Raw genomic sequence first — 20,476 nt, 5'->3', positions numbered from 1 at the left:
AAACTACAAACAACATCAATTCCATAGGGTCATTTGAATATTAAAAGAATGTAAACAAACTACTTAGCATAAAAATAAAAGCTCAAGAAGTGTTAGTTCTCTTCCCCCATTCGCCTGGGTCACCTTGGCCTTTCTTATTAAATTTTCAGTTTATTTTCAATTACAGCATTCTTAGATTCTTTAGAATCTAGTCAATTAGATGCAATTGATAACATTGTGTTCTGTGTTGTTAATGCAAGTACTGAGTATAGTTTCCCTGGTGCCACTTGGTAATTATCCAGACATTCTACAAGGTCAAGGTCTGTGGCATTGTGCAGAGCATACAATAAACAATCCATCAGCATTTTTGTGTCACTTTGTATGAGTCTTCTTTGTTAGTTACCACTGCTCTGGAATTTTGTGTTGATAATCTAAAGATAATCTCATTAGCATTTTGTAGATAAAAGCTTCATCACAATAAGAGTCTGCATAAAATAAACTGAACAAAACTAGACTTTTAGTGCAAACTACTAAAGTTTCTTTATTGAGAGGATTTGGATCAGGCAGGTCACCATAAGCTCTGATGTGACAGTACCATAATGGTCCTTTGGACCTATTCCATAATGGAGTAGGAAGGCCAGACCTGTTTAACCAAATACTGGGTGCTCCCTGTAATGCTCAGTGGGCATCATGTGCAAGTTACATGGCACTTTAATGGAGGACCACTAAAATGACAAACTGGAATAAAGACATTGAAATAGCAACTTTCATCCCTCTTTTTCTCCCTCCCTTCCTTCCATCCTTTCCTGCCTTCTTTGCTATTCTTTCCCTTTTTTATTTATTTCCATTTTATCTTTATATAGGCTGCTGACAAAAACACACATTACACATATGTTACACACATGTTACTACAAGATAAACTATTAGAGACTGGGGAGACTAATACTGCTGCACATGCAATCAAGACATTCCTCTAGGTATAGCCAAGAGTTAGAGATCAGGACTCAGACAAGCACAAGCACTCATTAACACAATCTCTAAAATATGCCTGAAATGTGATGAAAATTCTATCTATAGTTATTCTACCTTAGTTAGCTTGCTTTTCTTTTGTTAAAATGAACTCTTATAATTTTTTATTAATCACCAGATGATGTATGATCCAATTATAATACATCATTTATCTTTCTGTTTATCTAAACTTTCATCTGTATAGAGGCATAGAGAGATGTCTGGAATAATATTCACTTAAGGTTAACAATGTTTATTTTCTGAATGGTAAGAAGTATTTTTTTTTAATTTTTTTTTTTAATTTATTTTGAGAGAGAGAGAGATAGAGAGCAAGTTGGGGAGGGGCAGAGAGAGAAGAAAAGACAGAATCCCAAGTAGGCTCTGCACTGTCTGTGCAGAGCCCGAAGCGGGGCTCCAACTCACAAACCGTGAGATCATGACCTGAACTTAAACCAAGTGTTGGATGCTCAACTGACGCAGCCACCCAGGCACCCCAAAAGCATTTTTTGCTTTATTTTTTGTGTTTTTCTTAATTGCTTGAATTTTTTAAATGAGTATGTATCTTTTTAAAAAAATATTGAAGTTGTTATTCTTTAATAAAATCATACAAAATAATGATTTTCCACTTATCTAGCTCTTGTTAAAAGTGACAAATATGAAATGAGAAGTTATACTGGTAAGCCCTTAAATATTATGAGAAAAATTGTGTAAATATTATAATTACCCAGGTGAACCAACAAAATTTAAGATGCAATGTATCAGTGGGTTGAGTGACAGATTCTTGATTTCTGTTTGGGTCGTGATCTCCTGGTTGTGAAATTTAGTCCTGCTTTGAGCTCCGAGCTGAGTATGGAGCCTGCTTAAGATTCTTTCTCTCCCTCTTTCTTGCCCCCAACCTACTTGCTCACGCACACTCTCTTTCTCAAAATAAATAAGTAAATACACTTAAAGGGCACCTGGGTGGCTCAGTCAGTTAAATGACTGACTTCAGCTCAGGTCATGATCTCACAGTTCACCAGTTCAGGCCCCACATTGAGGTCTGTGCTGACAGCTCAGTCTGGAGTCAGCTTGGGGTTCTGTGTCTCCCTCACTCTCTTCCCCTCCCCCACTCATGCTCACACGTGCACTCTTTCTCTCTCTCTCTCTTTCTCTCTCTTAAAAATAAATAAACATTAAAAAAAGTTATCACTAAATAAACTTTAAAAAAAAGATGCAATGTATCAAAGCCAGAAATCACCCAAATTAGGCAAACAAAATAAATAAACAGTACAGTGAAATACAAATAAACCTTGATTCTGCTAAGGCCATTTCCAGTGTAATTGAAAAATTAAATAAAAAATTTGCTATCAAAGATTCTGGAAAGAAAACTAGCCTGTGGGCATGGTGGGGAGAAACAGAGGGTCCCACAGGACTGAGACCTTTTCTCTAGTCCTTGATGGCATCCCAAAAGGTGTCCCTATTAAGTGTTTTCTCTCAGTGGTTGTTTGTTTATTGTTCTTTTTTAATTTACTTATTTTGAGAGAGAGAGAGAAGGTGCACCCTCTGGGGAGGGGCAGAGAAAGGGAGAGAGAATCCCAAATAGGCTCCATGGTGTCATCACAGAGCCTGAAGTAGGCCTCGATCCCATGAACCTCAAGATCATGACCTGAGCCAAAATCAAGAGTCAGGTGCTTTAACCAACTGAGCTATCCAGATGCCCCTTTGTCTCAGTCTCTTTGAAGGATCAGCTTATAGCAAAGTAAGAGGGGTTGCATAATATGAGAAACCTGTTACTGATCATTAGAGTTGACCTTTGGCCAGAAAATGCCAACTTCCTTCCCTGTGGAAAGACAGCATCCAGAAATCTCTGACTTCTTAGATTCAGATCTTGAACTTCTAGAAATTGTGTTCGAAGAAAAGCATCACCTGCTGGAAAGGTTACTACAAACAGCTGCCAGTCACCAAATGAGGAGTACTGTGGGTTACACATTTATATTACGGCTGCAAACATAGAGAATAACCAGATCTTCCCATAAAGAATATACTTTGTGGCTTAAAAACAAACAGTAGATAATACATGACAAGAGGGAAATCCACTTAGATAGTGGATAGTGGATAATTCACTAACTTAAGGTATCTATTTACAAATTGGTTCTGAAGCACAATCATTTATTAAAGAAAGATTTATTCCTCAATTCCCTGAAAGTGATAGGAGCTGTACAGTGAACTCAAGATGTATGCAAATCAAATGAAAACACCAATGACTTAAATCCAGGCAAGCCTATTGTTCTTTTAAATGACAAGTGAGGGGCGCCTGGGTGGCACAGTCGGTTAAGCGTCCGACTTCAGCCAGGTCACGATCTCGCGGTCTGTGAGTTCGAGCCCCGCGTCAGGCTCTGGGCTGATGGCTCGGAGCCTGGAGCCTGTTTCCGATTCTGTGTCTCCCTCTCTCTCTGCCCCTCCCCCGTTCATGCTCTGTCTCTCTCTGTCCCAAAAATAAATAAAAAACGTTGAAAAAAAAAATTAAAAAAAAAAATAAATGACAAGTGAAATTCAGAGTGTTGGTGAGAATGTGGAGAAATTTGAACTTTCATATGTTTCTAGTGGAACTATGAATTGTAAAAACACTTGAGTAATCTGTTTGGCAGTATCTTTTAAAGCTAAATATGCACATGCCCTATGACCCAGCCGTTCTACTCCTAGGTATATATTTAACAAAAATGCACAGATATGTGCAGCAAAAGACATATATGAGAATGTTTGTAGCAGCACTTTTTTGTAATAGCCTCAAAATGTAAATGACCCAAATGCTGATCAATGGTAAAATGGGTAAATTATAGTATTGTATAATGGAATAGTGTACGGCAATGAGAATAAACAAATTACAACTGTATACAACAATGTGCACAAATCTCATGAACATAATGTGGATCAGCCAGACACATGTAGGCCATTGGATAAATTATAAAAACAGGCAAAATGAAACTATGATGTCTGAAATTAGGAAAGTGGTTACCCTCAGGGTGAAAATTATGAAAAGGAGCATGAAAGAGTTTCTGGGAGCTGGTAATACTTTATTTATTGCCCTAGGTGCTGGTTAGATACATGAGTTCAGTTTGTGAAAACTCATTGAACTGCACACTTACAATGTATGTACCTTTCTGTTTATCTGTTATACTTCAGTAAGTTAAAAAAGTAAAACGTATATGTTTATTCTTTATGACTTGTTTAAATTGCCCTCACTTATTACTATGCCAGACTAATGACTATGATCATTATTTGATATTCAGACATTTGGTTTTAACAAAGGTACAGGTTAAAAATATAAATACATATATGCTTGAAAAATAGCCATTTATATCTAAAAGTGACATGATAAAACAAATAGACTAAACTAAATTGCTTTGTCATTTGTCATAAGCATTTTCCACTTCTGGATTGAGCCGATCTCAAGCAAATCTATATGCATGGGGGAGGAGGTGGTGGTAATCTCAAGAACAATCAACTGTCAATAGTAGCCATCATAGTAATAATAATAATAATGAATAGTAATAATAATAGACCCTGAGTAAAAACAAAACAAAACCAAAAACATTTACTGAACATTTTGTTGTGAGACTGTAGATACACCAAGTATTATAAATGAAACAATGTGGGTAATACAATCATGTCTGTGAGTCTGGCTGTAAAGAGGTTTTCATCGAAAATATTAAGATTCACAGAGCTTTCAAACCCAAGGGCCAGGCAGGTAATGCAAATGAGTAAAGCAGGCCAGATGAAATACAGTGGTATTTGGTGGTGAGGTCTGGAAAAACTATAGAACGGCAACCCCTAACTGAGAACCAGAGTAGGTTCAGACCAGACACATCAGGAACTAGTATTGGGCCCCACCCCAGATCTACTGAGTCAGAAACTGTGGGGGTGGAGCCCAGTAATCTGAGTTTTAACAAGCTTGATTCTGATCCATGTTCCTGTATGAGAACCACCAATCTAGATGTATTCTCTTTCTCTCTCTTTTTTTTTTTAAATATGTGGACTTAAAAAAAAAAGATCTTCTGGCCAGATTTGACCATAGGCTACCAATTTATAGCTCCTGATGAGAATCAAATGAATTTGTATAACTCTATCAGTTCTGTATTTCCCTTTTCTAAGATAAAGACAGATGGTATGTTGAAATTAAATTTTATTCTCCCCAGGACTGAGACCTATCTAGGCATACCTAGGGTCTGATTGTGATAGGCCTTCTGGAATTTTATTTATAAGACAAGTCAGGTTGCTCCAGGAACTAATCCCAAGTGGAAGAAAGAACCAAGGTACAGAGGTTGCATTAAGGGCAAACAGATGAGATTGAACATGTCTGTGTACAACATGGTGTCTTCCACTTAGATTGTTTGTAGCCCAGCCTGGTGGACTCCTTCATTCTTTCAACAAATAGCTGTTGAACATCTACCTAATCTGTCCCTGAGCCCTGTGACTCCAGGGTGGCTGTAATATAAGACCTAGTAAAGGCTAAAGGAACTGTTTTTTGCTCATCTTCTTAGGACACGAGGACGGCAGCAGTGTTGGCACCAGGACCCTCAACACTTCTGATGCCCTGAAAGTTGGACCCCTTGCACATGTCAGCAGCTGCAACAATGGCGGTGGTACCTTTGGTGGGCAGTGATGACACGGCTTGGAGGACTGGCAGCAGCTAGCTGCTTGTATCAGGTAAGGAGAATTGTGAACACGGTTTGGCAGCTGAGAGAACTGTTCTTGGAGCACCCAGGCACACATCCCTGAGCACCTTGACCTAGTGGAGGTAGAGGATATCCCCCCAGCAGAGACAGGGAAATAAGATTTTTGTAGCTGTGTGTGTTACTATGTGTAACATAAATTACACATAGGAAAACATGGAATCCTTAAGGGAATCTATGACTTTTTGTTTTTCTGTCTTGGCAACAGTTAAAGAACTACATGTTGCTTCTTGTGATAAAGTTAAGGTAATGTGCCTGCAGTGAACATGGTAGACACAAGTATCAAATTTTGAACATTTGGTTTCCTTTTTTAAAATAAAAAGCAGGAAGATTATTATAGGCTTTGGGACATGAGGTTTAAAAAAATCACAGCACACATTCCTAATTTTTTCCCCTGTCTCAAAACATCCCTATAAAATGAAACAACATTGCTGATGAGCTATTCTTTGGCACCAGTGACCAGCTTATTGCAAAGGAAAAAGGACTTTGGAAGCAGCCACTCCTTTCCTGCCAGAATTTTGAGAGATTGATGCCCTTTTCTTTCATTTCTGTAATGCTTATAGCCTGCAGATTTTCCATTACTTTCTGAAATCCCAAACTGAAGTTTATTAAAAACATATTTGTTATTCTACTCTCTCTCTCTCTCTCTCTCTCTCTCTCTCTCTCTCTCTCTCACACACACACACACACACACACACACACACACACACACACACACACACACGTTTGGGAGTTTGGAGACCACAAGTGTTGGTAAGACCTAAGGAATTTCCCCTGAGTTAACCAGAATTTTCCAAAAAGAGTCAAGCAGTTGCTACACTGCATTTAACTTGGTGTTTTATGATACCTAATGAGCAAGGCATGTGGTACGTCAGTATTCCAACGAGATAGCAATACCTTGCAGATTTTTAATTTTCTAGTAGAGCCATACTTTTTCCCCCCTTGCTTTCTATTTATTTGAAACCAACTTGTTAAGCCCAAGCAAACTAAGAGTCACTTTAGCTTGATACTTCAGTTCTAACCAACCCAGAACATCTACAGTAGATCAGGAGATGTGACCCTTAACCAGCCATGTCTCCCCAGACAAGTCAGTTTCTATGATGGGGCTCAGTTTAACTATTGGTCAAATTGGAGGTAGGCAAATGGGATGGAGTTCTATGATCAGCGCAGAGTTCTGTGGGTAGAATTCTGCATTCCTTAACCTGTAGATTAAGAGAACTCTCCCTGCAGAATCCTAGTGATGGATCAAGTATCTGAAAGGAAGTTTTGCTGTGAGAGGACTCTCAGAGGCTATTGATATTACAGATTTCTTCTTTATAAAGAGCTGGAGTAATTTTCTGTGTACCTTTGGGTACAAGTGACTGATATTGTTACCAGTCAATCGAAGGCTTGTTTCTGTATTAATTTTACAGAATTTAGTTTCCTGGAATACAAATTGCTAACAGGAATATGAAACATTTATTCAATTCCGTTCATGATGCTTCTTTCCTTGATGCTCCTCCTTCTGGCTCCTACCCTTCCCTTCCCTTCCCTTCCCTTCCCTTCCCTTCCCTTCCCTTCCCTTTTTTACATGATTTATATGTGGGTTAACTGATTATTCCCAAGTACAGTTTTTCTCACATTACTTTCCTACTCAAAAACCTTAATAGGTCTCTGTTCACCACCGTATAAAACAAACTCAAGGTAGCCAAAGTCCTTCCTTTACCATCTGACTCAACCTAGCTTCCCAACCCTGTGGCCCATTACTCCATTTACCACAGACTTTCAAGCTTCTTGCTCTTTCTTTACGTGTCCACAAATGTTCTGGCCCTGTGCCTTTGTCCCTGTGGTTCTTGCTTCTCGTTTCCACCTGTTCATATTCCACCTATTCTTAACATTTAAGGCCAAGATCCTGCTCCCAGCTTTTCTTGGTCTCTTTCAGCTGCAGACAACCTCTTTTTTTCTGAACTCCTATGGCAACTTATCTGCATCTCTTTCATAACGGTTATCACTTTGTACTCTATATTATAGATATTTATGTTCATATCTTATCTTTCTCACTAGATAATCAGTTTCATGAAGTCAGAGAATATCTGTTCCATATTTATACTCCTCAAGGTACCTGGCACATAGTGGTTTTTCCACAAAGGGTTGTTCAGTGAATAAATAGTATCAGAGATACCATGGAAATTTGAACTTATCCAAACTCATTCAACCCAGTTAAAACCACTCATGGGGCATTTTTTAAATTATGAATTTCTCCACTTATTTGTTATCTCTCTCTTCATCTCATAATTTCTCAGCTTGTCTGGTTTCAGTGAGAAAAAATAGGAAAAAAAGAAAAATGAGAAAGGTACAATAACTTAAACTACAGATGTAGCAAGTAATATCCAGTTCCCTTCCTTCAAGCTGTGCTGCAGTCAGCTTCCAAAAGTGGTTTAGGTTCACATGATTTGTGTACTGTGATGTTCAAATGTTTGTTAAAGCTGATGCAACTCTATGAGAAAGATCAACACTAACTCTGTGGATGGTACATACAAGTTTTAATCCAGTGAGGTGAAGAATTTACTTAAAGACTGCTACATGTGGGCCATCGAGAAAAGTCATGACCTTGGTTTTGGGGGAGAAAGGGGCAGAATAGCCACTCAATGAAAAATCTGCACCCAAGTGGAAACAGTCAGATGACCAGTCACAAGACAGTGCTTATAATATGTATAGACACAAATATATGTTAAAGTGGCTATATATTTATATAAATATACATATCTAAAAAATATATAACGTAACATATATAAACCACGTTATTCACTTCTGTACTTTCTTTGTATGATGTTTGCCAATTTTTAGACAGTTTTGTATCTTGAAATTAATCTTCAGAACTCCACACCACATACTTGAAATATACCTATGTGCATGTAAAAATAATTACCAAATATCAACAAACTTGAAAAAGTAGTAATAATTGGAAATGCCCATCCACTGATGAATGGTTGAAATGTGGCATACCTATACAATGGAATACTATTCAGTCATAAACAGGTCTGGTAAATGCTACGACATGAATGAACCTTACTCCAGCAGCTGGAGGAAGAGGAAATGAGAGTGACGGCTGATGGCTATGGGGTTTATATTTTGAAGTGATGAAAATGTTTGGAATTAGAGTCGTGATGGTTGCCTAACTCTGTGAATATACTAAAAACCACTAAATTGTACACTTTTAAAAGGGGTGAATAGTATGGTATGTGAATTGTATCTCAGTGTTAAAAAATACCAGTTGAAGATTGCTCAACAAGGAGGTTTTCCAGAGGTTTTGTCTAGCCAGCATTCAAGAGGAGAAAGATGGTAGTCACTGAGAAGCACAGTCTTCAGCATACTTGCTCTCAGGGGTCATAGGTTTTATGGTAACTGAGCAAGAGATCTGCTAAATGCTTCTTCCCTATTCCTCTGGACTGAAGATGAATGCCCACAGCTATTACATTAGAGTGAAATAAAACCTTTTATTTGTATATTGGCTTATAATTTCTCAAGCACATTTACCCTCATTAGCTCATTTATTCCTCACATTTTATTTCTAACTGTACTTATGTTTTACACTTATTTAAAATTGTTCATCCATAATGAGAGCAAAAACATTCCATTTCTTATAAGTGCTGTGGATTTCTCTTGGTATTTCTCTGACTCTGTTTGCTTTACTCTACTCTTTCTAATATCTTTTACCCAAATATGACCAATTCTTCTGACTTTTTGTATATACATAGTTCTTTATGTTTCTGTTCTGTTTTCTGAGTCTTTATTTTTAAGATGTTGACTTTTTTCTTCATCTATCTCCTTTTTCTGAATAAGACCCATATATTTTTTCTTTAAAACTATAATCTACTTCTTCCTTTCCCCTAATCTTTGCTAAGTGACTCCAAAAATATTTAGTTATAGCCCATGCAGTGGTAGTTGCTGTCCCTATTCTGAACATTTTTATTGTAGAACCATTGTTTGTTAAATGTTTTGTAAGATATTTCTGTCTTATATTATATTTAATATAAACTGTATTTATTATACTTATTCTTTTATTACCTGTAGGCTTTGAAAGATTGTTTTAATACTCATTATTAAATGATATATAAATGGTATATAAATACCATTATTTATTCTTTTATAAATATACATCTCCTTTAATAGTCCTTTGATAATTTCCTATCATACTTTTTAGATCCTCAGTCCTTACATTCCACTGATGACCCTTCCTTATATCTTCTGGAAAGATATTTCACTTACAATTCACCTTTCTTTAGCAGAATTTGCTCTTTCCTCTCAGATGGGTGAAATTTGAAGCGCGATCTCCAATTGTTGCATTTTCTTCCCTTTCAGAGTGTGTACCCATTGTATACTTTACATTTTCAGTGTTATTGCACTCCCCTTTATGTCCCACTTTTATTTTGTGGGTTTCCATACCTTTTTATCTTGCTCGTTTTTTATATATTTTAAATGCTCTTTTTTTCCCTCCAAATGATGCCATTATAGCGATAAATTGCATAACAATAGCTTCTCTTCATATATTCTTCAGTTTCTTGGAATTGGCCTGCAAGGCCAATCTTGTGACAGGATCTATACACCATAAAAACAAAAACATGAAGCCTTAATTAGCTCCCTTCTTTCCTCATTTTTTCCTGGAGAGTGGGGATTTGGTTCACAGGCCTATGTAACATCCCCACCTATTTCTACAGTTTACCTGCACTTTAATGCTCTCCATAGTCTTAACGAGAAAATCACCACTGGTCCATGCATAAGACTCTGCTTTAAACCAAGCAAGTAGTCTTCCTGTGACCTTCTTCTGATATCTTAACCCTTCTCCCTCTAGTCCCTTTTCTTTCACTTACCTATACCATAGGATTACATGTCTGAATTCTTCATTAGACTGCAAGCTTGTCTGAAGACAAAAGTTAGATCATATTCATTTTTGCTGCCTTCCATATCCGGGCTCAGCAGCACTAACAGCACAGCCAAACAGGAGGTAGCAGCCATGCTCTGGGGCTGTGAGCTAAACCAATAGAAGTGGACTTAGACCTTCAAACCCCAGAAAGAGGGGACACATGACTGTGAATTGTTGCTTAGTATGATTTGCTTGTGGGAGAAAGCCCAAGAGGAAATGAACCTCATGGGGATTCTGCCCCAGCAACCCCAGAGGACCAGAAGAAGCCCATCACCATTGCCCTACTTCAGGCCTCTGTCCTAGCCATGGTTGTCATGATAGGATCTGAGCTGGCTCTCAAGCTGGCTCTAGATCTGTGTTGCTGAGTGGCCAGGAATGTTACAACATTTCAGGTCTATCCTAGGAAGAGGAGGGGAAGAAGAAGAAAGAAGATGATGTCAATGTAGATGTGTTCCTGGAGGAGGAGGCCCCTGTCAAACAATTCAAGAGGCTGGTACCCCAGAAACAGATAAGCATTGCTAAGAAAAAAAAGAAAAAGTGGAAAAAGCAGAGAAAGAGTAAGACCTAGTCTTTTCTTTTCTTTTCTTTTTTTTAAAGTTCTTATTTATGTATTCCTCTTTGTGATCTTTATTTTTTAATAGCATTTTTTTCATTGCACATAATGGAATAGGGAACCTAAATATTGTGCAGAAATTTGTTATAAATGTTGTATCCCTTTAATCAGGGGTAAGGGATAGGAGGGAAAGCCTTCAACAGTAGATAAAAGTTACTACACATGTTTAGGAAAATAGAAATTTGAGTTGTGCAACATTTCTGATTTGTTTTTAGCATGAAAGTGAAATAACTTTCTGTATTATCAGGAGGCATCAAGGTTCAAGGAAATTGGTCTGGCCATGCCACTAACTGAGTGACCTTGGACAGGCCACTTCTCTTAGCTGGGTCGATTTATTCACCTAGAAAATACAAGCACTGAATCTACTCTTCACTTTTTTTTTTTTTAACTCAAGAACTGATTTTCGCAGAACAATTCCACTTCCCAAGAATTAAAAAAATATCATTTTGTATAGTATATTATGAAGTGGTTTTAGGTTAAAAAATTTTAGATTAGTATTTTAATAAAAATATATTAAGATAATTTAAATAAAACTGCTAATATGTAACCAGAATCCTGTATTTCCCTTTGTGAAAGTGTTGGATTAGAAAACACTGAGCCATATTAGCTCCATGTCAACATTTTATTTAGATGTTTGTTTGTTTGTTTTGTAGGGAATATCATGATCATGAGTTTGGATAATATGGAGTGGATATTTTTAGGATATAATTAAGTCTCGTTCAAAAGCCAGGCTTTTTATTCATATATTATGTAGATTAAGGATTTTTTTTTTGGTATAAATATATAATTCGTGGTCCTGGTTCTAAATAGAGATTGGATGAATAAATGGAAAGTTTGTTGTGTCTTTGAAGTATTTTTCATTTGTGGTCATGAGACTGTATATTGAAATTTTCCTTGATGCTTGCTGGAAGGCATGCCTTTGGAATTCAGAGATAAACTGTCCTGAGTGACACATGAGTGGGTCATTGAGTAGAAGAATGCCAGGGCTGAAGCGAGAAAGCCTACATTCAAGTCTTGACACCCTACTCACTAGTGGAGTAACTGGGTAAATCATTTGACCCTGAGCTTCAGTTTCCTCATCTGCAAAATGAGGGTGATTATATATCTAATTTCTAGGGTTGTTGTATGACTTAAATAAAATAAAGTATAAGGCATTACTTTGAAAGAGTAATGAGTGTTATCACGGAGCATGAGGTAAGTGAAGTGCTCAGGGCTCAACATCTAAGGTGGCACTCACTCTCAGGGATGACCCTGTACTTGCCCCTTCCTGAGAATGTTGAGGCCTAGCCCTCAGTCTGCCCTAGTCCAGGCGCTGGTATTTGGCCAAGCACAGCTCCTGTGACTAGGAGTCATATGGCTCCACATGTGGGTCTGGTTTCTGAAAGACTATTTTGCTGTTGTTTACATACACTTAAGGTAGTTTAAGAGCAGCCTTTCCTTCCCAAAGCCATAAGGCTGCTGCTTAGATAAAACAATTCTCTTTCTTTCTTCTTCCTTTTTTCTATTCCTTTATTTGCTATGTGTATATTTGTGCATAGTTAGATGTTACAAGATACATTCATTTTATCTTCAGGTATTCTTCTAGAATTCTTTTGTTTCACTACAGTGGATTACTAAATAATACTATGTCTACCTTATTGTTTTCCGAAATTTATATTCCTGAGGCGGGGGGAGGGGGGTCTTTTAATTTCAGCTTCTTTATATTGCTTGCTTTCAAGGTAGAAGCAATTTTCTTGTCAAGTATAAAGATATTATAAGAATATCATAAAAAATTCCAGAGGTGAATGGGTGAGAAAACAGTTCTTCTAGGCTCAGAGCCAGAGTCCTAGACACACAAACGAATTGCTCTCTGCACACATTTTTCAAGAGCAGTTCACATGCCCATGTGCGTCTGGCTGAGGTGGACTTCTCAGAATAACTGGTTAGTAACAAACCTCTCTTTGAGTTCTTTAAACAAGAGAGGCTAGTGTTCCTGGTTAGTTCAAGAGCTTGCTAAAATTGCTCCTAGCAATTTAAATTTTAAGTTTTAAATTTTGAAACTTACTGTCCACTTTTCCACAGGAGTTCCCTCAAGCCACTCTTAAATTTTGCCCCATAATGTCATACACTTGTCTTTTAAATCCTTGCAGATACCCAAATATCATTAATGATGTTTTGAAACGAAATCTGTCACAGAAGAATTATTATTTTTTTTAATGTATGAAAATATAGTCAGGGTCAATGATTAGTAAGATCTGTAGAGGCAGGAGAAATGGCAAGTAGATTCCACAGGAAATGTGCCCCACAGTGAAAGTGTTGACAAGGTTCTTTCAAAGTGTGCATTTTTGCCCTTTAGTAGTTAAGAAGAAGAAAAAAAGGCATAAGACCATTTTTTAAGTCTATTAGTTTAATGGAAAGTTAGAATAGATGAAATATGGTACTTGTAGCCCATTATTTTTCCTTTTGTGAAATGTAAATATATTAATGATGAAGAATTTCAGTTTAGCAATAAACAATGACATCAAACCAAATGCATTATTCAGGTGTTTTTCCTTTGTTACTCGGCAGTATGTACTTTGGGGGTTCCTATTTATCTCTCACAGAACTTTCCCAAATTGGGCAGAGCCTAACAAAGCATGTGCTAGATGTGTGGGTTGTCAGTTAAAGGTGAAGGGATTTCATGGGATGCCTGGGTGGCTCAGTCGGTTAGGTGTCTGACTTCAGCTCAGGTCATGATCTCAGGGTTGGCAGGTTCCAGCCCCACATCGGGCTCTGTGCTGACAGCTCGGAGCCTGGAGCCTGCTTCGGATTCTGTGTCTCCCTCTCTCTCTCTCTCTCCCTTGGCTCATGCTCTGTCTCGCTGTCTCTCAAAAATAAATAAAAATGTTTAAAAAAATTTAAAAAAAAAAGATAAAGGGATTTCAAATTGAAATCTAAGCAGCAAATCTACTGAAATGCCACACAAATTTAACAAATGTTTAAAACAGACATTGTCCTGGATGTTGAGATTATAGGAGGGTTTTTTTTCCCTTTTTTACATTTTTGAACTTTGCCAAATTTTCTCAGTGAGTACAATACTTTTATAATAATAGTAATGAAAGAGTAGGGGGAAAATAGGAATGTTTTCTATAATGATTTGCAATCCATGTTTCCTCAGCTTTGGTGGAGGTGTGAGAGATCTCCGGGGTTAATCAGACCAGAATGGGTGGGGCCAGAGGGCACACTGGCCCACAGTGTGGCTCACTAGCAGATCAAATTGGGGTAGGGGGAGGGAATGGTAAACTTGGGTACAGTCCAGACCAGCATTAATATGCATTCACTCATCCATAATTTAACAGCTATTTAAAGAATGCCAACTACATGGAAAGCACTGTGTGAGAAGCTAGGCAACCAATGATGAACTCCAGCACAGAACTTCTGTTTTAGAATTCTTCAATTAGTGTTATGATAAGGGATACAAAGATGTAACAAGATTCTAAGAGACTTTATGCTAGCAGAACCTGACCAGAACTAGGGTAAGGGGGATGGTGGCTGTGAGGAAGTGATACATAATTTACAGTTCTGAAGGGTAAGCAGGAATCAGCCAAGTGTGAAGGGTGGGGAAAAGGAAACATTCTAGGGAGTGGGTTTTAGAGAGGCCCAGAAACATGAAAAAGCATATCAACATCAAGAAACTGAGCAGCCATTGTAGCTAGAGCCAACGGAGCAAGGTGTTACTAGATGTCAGGGTTTGTTTTCTTTTAAAAGAACAGTCTGGTGGCCCTGTGGAGTCTGAACTAGAAAGGGCAAGAGGAGGCTTGCCCTGGAGGAGGCTATTACAGTGGTCCTGGTGAGAAATAATGGTGGCCTGGGTGATGGTTGTAGTGTCAGGCTTGGGGCATAATAGAAATAGACAAATTCCAGAGAGATAATACAGGAGGCAGAATTGACAAGAACTGCTGCTTGTTGGTTAGAGGAAACAGAAGGTTGTCAAGAATGACTCCCAAATTGCTAATTTTAAAAACTAGATAGATGGTGATGTGACTTACTGAACTACAGGACACGAAGATAAAATTTAGTAGGGAAGAACATGAGTTTTGTTTGGGCCATAGTGAATTTTAAGGTACCTCTGAGACACCTCAGTGGAGCTAGTGAGATATCAATATGTGGAGATCACAGGAGAGGTTTCTGCAGAAAACAGTAGCCAGAGTTTCAGGCAACATTCATTGTCAGGTGAAATCTTCTTAATTCCAGGGAGGTCCAGCCAGTTAGGTGCTATGTGCAGCTACCAGGAAGTCCTTAGCCCCTCAGAGAGATGTGGCTAGGAGCACATTTACAAAGTGCCACATACTTTGCCATGTGTACTCCTCTAAGGAAGGTATATTTTCATAGTTTGTGAATGAGGAAACTGAAGCTAACAGGAGTTAAATCCTCTGCCCAAGTCTGTTCAGCTAATAAGTAGTGAAGTGGGGCATCCTAGTCTGAGTTTTAACCAGAAACAGCTGGCAAACTTGAAAGACGATAATTCAAGGAGGGATTGTCTGTTTTACAATGCACAGCGAAATGAGGATACAGAGTAGGGGACCATGAGGAATAGTACAATAAACTGGGACTAGTACTTGATTAAAGCATCAAGAGGAGAGACTAGCTTCCAGAGAGCAGCAAGGAGAAAGTAGTGTGCGTAGAAGCTGCTTTGAAAGGAGTAGTGGTTGTCAGTGGAGGGACACAGCTGCAGACAATCTCACTCAGTTCTCTCTCTTCCGCTTGTCTTCTGTTTAGGCTCCCACTGGCCAAACCCAATAGGAATTCCTTTCTGCCAGAAGGCAGAAATCTGGGTGCACCAGGGTAGAGGGTGGAGAGTGTGATCGAGAGGGAGCAAATAAAATAGCAAGCATGGTGGGACTTCCATCCGGGTCTTTTCTGACTCCAAAACCCATGCTGTTACCGTTTGGAGCTCCCAAGTTTTGATTAGAAAGGGTTGCTCTGATGTGGTGGAGGACACATGGAAACCTGAGCAGAAGCCCAGCCAGGCTTGCAAGTACTGGCCACCAGGTGAGAGAGGAAAGCTGAAGTTTGCTGAGGAGGTCTGCCCCGGCCGTCAGATACCTGTAAGCTGACCACCTCTGACCCCATCTGCTTAGTGCAGGATGCCTCCCCTTATAAGACCGCCTCTGAAGTAGGCCAATAGTGAACATTCATTGCCATTTTACAGATTTGCAAACAGTTAAATCAAGAAATTGAGCAGCAGCTCAATGTATGCACTCATGCCAGTTTTCCTTGATTCATGTATCTGAATCAAGATATGAATTATAAAAGCGTGATCATCAATGTAGATTCCCCCCATATAAAGAATTCTGTTAAAGAACTGTTTGCTTCAGGGATGCCTGGGTGGCTCAGTCGGCTAAGCATCCCAGTCTTAGTTTCAGCTCAGGTTATGATCTCACAAGTTCATGAATTGGAGCCCCAAATTGAGCTCTGCGTTGATAGTGCGGAACCTGCTTGGGATTCTCTGTCTCCCTGTCTCGCTGCCCCTCCCCAGCTCATGACTAGTGCTGTCTCTGTCTCTCTCAAAATAAAAAACTTAAAAAAAAAAAAAAAAAGAATTGTTTGCATCAGGGTGGCTCAGTTAAGCATGGGACTCTTCATCTTGGCTCAGGTCATGATCTCACAATTGGTGAGATCCAGCCCCACCCTCAGTCTCCACGATGATGGGGCAGAGCCTGCTTAGGATTCTTTCTCTCCCTCTTTCTGTCCCTCCCCCACTCAGGCTCTCTCTCTCTCAAAATAAATAAACTTAAAAAAAAAAAAAAAAGAATTGTTTGCATCAGGGTGGCTCAGTTAAGCATGGGACTCTTCATCTTGGCTCAGGTCATGATCTCACAATTGGTGAGATCCAGCCCCACCCTCAGTCTCCATGATGATGGGGCAGAGCCTGCTTAGGATTCTTTCTCTCCCTCTTTCTGTCCCTCCCCCACTCAGGCTCTCTCTCTCTCAAAATAAATAAACTTAAAAAAAAACTGTTTGCTTCAGGGCTCTCTGTTCAGTTGTCCTTATTATCACTTGAAATGTCAAATGAAATATTACTTTGTTATTGACATTTCAGGCTCTATGTTAATGACTTTCAGGTATGGCAGCATACTCAGTTAACTGTTTCAGACTAAGGGGAATTAGGCTTAAAAATGTATACAGTAATTTAGATGTCCCATTCTTGACATTCATTTTAGTGGGTTGTGTTAATAGTTTCTTGTTTGGATTATTTTATTTGTCCACTGTATGGTTTCTGTTTAACTGCTCTGTAAATTACTACCATCCCTAGCAGAAATTCTCGATGAACAGTACAACATGCACATTTAGAGGTCACAGGAATGTTGTTTATGTTCAAGAGCTCAGCTTTTATTTTTTCAGAAGTCACCTCAACTTAGGGGTCAATGGAAAGAGACACAATGGAATCATTATATTGTTTTCTATGTAGGAAAAACTAAATGAGGAAAGTTAAGTGGAAATTTGGCATACCATAGAGTAAGCCATGGTAGCTATTTCATTTGGGTTAAAATCCTACACACTACAAAATTAGCTAGGGAATGTGCCTTGAGAATGGACTAAAAAGAAATTGAGGATAACATAATCCATTTAGCATTTTTTAACTAGGTTTTTTTAAAGTAATGGTACAAATAGTATAAAAGATTCAGAATACCAAAAAAAGAAAAAAGGGAAAAAGGAAATTACCTTCCCATCCCACAGGCAACCACTATTAGTAGTTTCTTAGGTATCTAGGTATTTTCTGTGCATATATAAGTAGAGACATGATTTTATGCAAATATCGGTAGAGTAGGGATAATGCTTTACACTTTGTAATTTTCACTTGGAAATACATCTTGAAGATCATTTTGTATCCACACATATAAATCTTTTAAGGCTGATTTCTAATTGAATTGCATTATGTTCTATGTAATATCAATTATTTAGCATTTGACCCTCTTGTGATACAGTATGGTAACTTTTATAAATATTGCATTGCAAATATGCTCAGAAAGAATTTATACTTGCTGCCTGTTGGGAGCAAATGTTCTCTGTCTCTCTTTACACCCACACATACCACATCTGTAAAATGAAGCTTGTTAATTGTACAAATGTACATCTGACTAATTCTGGGTCACTTGGTCTATCAGTTTATGATAGGGTTATGTGAAAATTTCTCACTGTGATTGTTGTGCAGAATTATTCTCCATTTGCCCTATGGTCTATAGATGCTCATAAAGAAAGATGTGCTAGTGTGAAATGATAAATTAGAAAAAAAAATCCATTCTTAGCCTTCTGTCCCATTCCCTTTCCCTCTCATTTCTGATTAGGTTTGGCATACCTCCTTGCCCCAGCGTAAGGATCGGAACTCATTTTGGGCAGCCCCTCCAGCACAAGTCTTGCTCCCATTGAGCCCCAGTAATACTGTTCCCTCAAGTCCTTGGGGGAGTCATGGCTTCCCACTGTTGCTGGTTCTTTGGTCCTCACCATTCCTTCTTGTTCTTTCAATCCTTTAACTCCTTGTTTAACACCTCATCCCATGTTCCTTATCATTATAGAGAATTTTAATTCTACCTTTTTGGTGGATGGGAGATGGATTAAGTGGGTGATGGGTATTAAGGAGGGTACTTGTTGTGTTGAGCACAACTCAAGAGAATATCTAAATATGCACACCCCCTGCCATGGTGATGGAAAGCAGGTGTTTGCCTCCATTTCCATGACTTCCTTTTATCTTGAAGTTCTTTTCACCAAAAAAGACTTGTTCTGAGTGCTTGGGATTTATATTATCCAATGAAGACTTTGGATTTCACATATGCTTTGAGATAAACCTCTCTTGTTTCTTTCTTGTCCAAGTTCTGCATTTCATTTTTCTTGTTTATCTTTTGCTCTTCCAGCAATGATGTTCTTTTTTTTCCCCCTTCAAAATGAACCAATTACAATTTTCCACTTGAAAATAAATTGCATCATACTTTTATTCCCTGTTTTCCAGGTCATTTGTTTTTCCAAGTGACTCAGATCTTGCTAAGAATTTTGTTAGCGGCTCCCAAGTATGATGCATTGTAATTCTCCTTGAAGGTGAAAAGTGAAAAGTATAGGAGCAAGTCTAGCCTTTGGCCTGAGGCTTTTACCTAGAATCCTAAAAACTGAGCTTACGTGTGATTTTGCCTGATCTACATGCTGACCTTTTCCCTCACAAAAGGTATCCAAAGACTTCCTATTTCAACCACTACCATAATCTCTGTGCCATGAAGACTCATAAAAGCAGTAAACGTGGGGCACCTGGGTGGCTCAGCCGGTTAAGAATTTGACTCTTGATCTTGGCTTAGGTCATGATCTCAAAGTTTGTGAATTCAAGCCCTGTGTCGGGCACAAGAGCCTGCTTGGGATTCTGTCTGTCCCTCTCTCTTATCCCTCCCCCCGCCTGCCTCTCTCACTCTCTCAAAGTAAATAAACTTAAAAAAAAAAATAAAAGCAATAAATGCATGTGAAAATTACTTATTTGAATATTTCAGTTGATGGTCTTGCTTTGTGTTATTGCTTTATAAGTCAACAGTAAGTCTTTATAAGACATCTCATAACTAAGGAAGTGTGGAGATGCTAGTTTGATCAAAACATCAAATTACTACCAGAATGAGATTATAACCTATGTTAAGTAGAACAATTCTGTGAAAATTATCAGAATTGTATTTATTTTTTTAACTGGGCCTCCAAATTTGGGCAGTCTACCTCATTTCAATAGACTGAGTACTAGATTGGCAACAAAGTACTCCTAAATTCGAACTTCAGTTCTGCTGATTGGCTGTATGGGGTAAGTAAACCATTTGTTGTTTCTTTGCCTTTGGCCTTGTAAAATATAAAAGTAGAAAAAAATTAGGGTGCCTGGGTTAGGTGTCCAGCTTCAGCTCAGGTCATGGTTTTGGTCTCCGCATCGGGCTCTGTGCTGACATTTTGGAGCCTGGAGCCTGCTTCAGATTCTGTGTCTCCCTCTCTCTTTGCCCCTCCCATACTTGTGTTCGTTCTCTTCCTCTCTCTCTCTCTCTCTCTCTCTCTCTCTCTCTCTCTCTCTTTCTCTCTCTCTCTCTCTCAAAAATAAGTAAATAAATATATTAAAAAAATAAATAAAATTAGAAAAAGATTTAAGGCATGGCAGTTGAGTCCTTAATATTTAATTTGAGGAATTACTTGGCTCCAGGGCCACTTTTTAATTTCTAATCAAGCACTCATAGAACAGAGCATCAATAGCTTATCTTTGCTGCCTGGCCTGTCTCTCCTCAGCCCCACACT

The 20,476-nt window shown here is 38.4% G+C and overlaps 1 long non-coding RNA gene across 2 annotated transcripts in view; it reads left to right on the top strand.

Annotated features, from left to right (window-relative positions):
• LOC122216115 overlaps window positions 1–20,476 on the top strand; it is a 176,259-nt gene that overhangs the window by 104,727 nt on the left and 51,056 nt on the right. For both annotated transcript variants that reach the window (XR_006200713.1, XR_006200712.1), the window contains exon 2: window positions 5,508–5,673. This is a non-coding gene — a long non-coding RNA (uncharacterized LOC122216115). The remainder of the gene's footprint in view (window positions 1–5,507; window positions 5,674–20,476) is intronic.

The sequence above is a fragment of the Panthera leo genome, chromosome A3 (genome assembly GCF_018350215.1).
Source record: "Panthera leo isolate Ple1 chromosome A3, P.leo_Ple1_pat1.1, whole genome shotgun sequence".
In the NCBI taxonomy this organism is placed as follows: Eukaryota; Metazoa; Chordata; class Mammalia; order Carnivora; family Felidae; genus Panthera; species Panthera leo.
The sequence above is the reverse complement of the archived record's forward strand: the minus strand, read 5'-3'. Positions and strand labels throughout refer to the sequence as shown.